Source organism: Macrobrachium nipponense, chromosome 25, assembly GCF_015104395.2.
Source record: "Macrobrachium nipponense isolate FS-2020 chromosome 25, ASM1510439v2, whole genome shotgun sequence".
Taxonomy (NCBI): domain Eukaryota; kingdom Metazoa; phylum Arthropoda; class Malacostraca; order Decapoda; family Palaemonidae; genus Macrobrachium; species Macrobrachium nipponense.
In genome coordinates this window covers 16,580,452-16,582,542 of record NC_087214.1, presented here as the reverse complement: position 1 = coordinate 16,582,542, position 2,091 = coordinate 16,580,452, and positions in this window count along the sequence as shown.

Genomic DNA, 2,091 nt, shown 5'->3' with positions numbered 1-2,091 from the left:
TATTTCAGTATAAAACTTTTTGTGGGCTTTATTATAACAAATGTCTAATATATGTGAAGGATAGCATAAATCTTTTCCCTATTTTTCTTATGTATTCAATTTCTTGATCCAAATATTGTGGACTGACAATTCGCAATGCTCGTAAAAACATAGAGGAAAAAATTGATATTTTTATATTAAGATGGTGGCCTGAGAAGAAATGAACATAAGTTAAGTTGTTAGTCGGTTTCCTATAAATACTGAATTTACATTGAAATGGTTCTCTATGTATCAAAACGTCTAAGAAAGGGAGGCAATTGTCTTTTTCTAATTCTAGAGTAAACTTAATCGATGGTACCTGGTTATTTAATTTAGAGAGTAAATCATTTACATCAATACCGACAGGAAGAACAGCTAAACGATCATCAACGTAACGATACCACTTTACAGGAATATGAATGATATTAGGTAAGTAGCGTTTTTCGAAGAATTCCATATACAGGTTTGAAAGCAATGGTGATAAAGGATTTCCCATTGCCATGCCAAAAATTTGTGATAAAATTCACCTTGAATATAAACTTACAATCACAAATGCACAAACTCGTGAGTGAAATAATGTGACTTATAGGTAGAGGTAATTCATGCTGAGTTAGTTCATTGCTAAGATATTCTAAAATAGAGTCTTTAGGGACTTTAGTAAAAAGAGAACATACGTCAAAACTAACGAATCTATCAGTAGGGCAAAGAGCAATTTTGTATAATTTATCAACTAAACTCTAGAGAATTATATATGAGAATCGGAGATGGTTCCAAGTAACGGGGACAAGATCTTAGTGATATATTTCGAGAGTTTATATGAAATTGAACCAACAGTACTGATAATAGGCCCGCATATATATATATATATATATATATATATATATATATTATATATATATATATATATATATATATAAAAAACATATAATGTTTAATATATATATATATATATATATAAACATTATATAAACCATATATATAATATATATATATTATATATATACTAATATATATTATATATATATAAAATAATATATATATATATATATATATATATATATATATATATATATATATATATATATATATATATATATATATATATATATATATATATATATATATATATATATATAATATATATATATATATATATATATATATATTATATATATATATTTATATATTACATACACGCAAAACCAAAACCTCGTGGGTCTAAATAATAAATCAATAAATAACTAAATTAGAATTATTGATAAATGCAAGGAGAATAGGCGTGGTGTGTACAGAACCACTGTCACACTACTGTGTGTGTCTGTGCGTGTGTGTGTGTGTGTACATGTCTGCTTCTGAACGACGGTAAACCGGTTTTTGGGAAGGGCAAAACGCCAACAATCCCCTCCACCAGTTCCTCCATCACTTCCACCACCACTCCAATAGGGCTACTGCAATGGGAAACAAAGTTTTCACTTCGGCTATTGCATAGATTTTTTTTGTGTAATATTAGGTTTCAGTGATACTAAATAGAGCCTGGTATTTATACTAATTTATACATACTTATACATTTGTGTTTGTATGTATATATATGTATGCATATATTAGTATAAATAACAAGCTCTATTTCGTATCACTGAAACCTAATATTACATAGAAAAAAAATCTGTGCAATGGGCAAAGTGAAAACTTTGTTGCCAATAGCAGTAGGCCTATTGATGTGTGCAGACCTAAACTGGTGTATTTGTACATCTGTTGCGTTTTGACTAAAAGCCCAGTGGGCTGATTTGAGGAGGTTCGGGGGTCCTTTTTCCGGTTTCAGACAGATTTTCTGTCTTGCAGGTTTCGAAAATATTTAGGTGGACGAATTCCACCGTAGATCAAATAGTAACCTGCCTGGCCTCTGTTTCTGTAGTGACTGTGTTTCTACAGATTCCTTCGATCTCATTTCCATTAAACACAATGGTTCTGTCTCGGACACTTTTATTTAATAAGACTCATTTAGTCTGCTTCCGACACTTCTACTTTATATAAAACAGGTGGTCTGCTTCGGACACTTTTACTTAATAATACTCA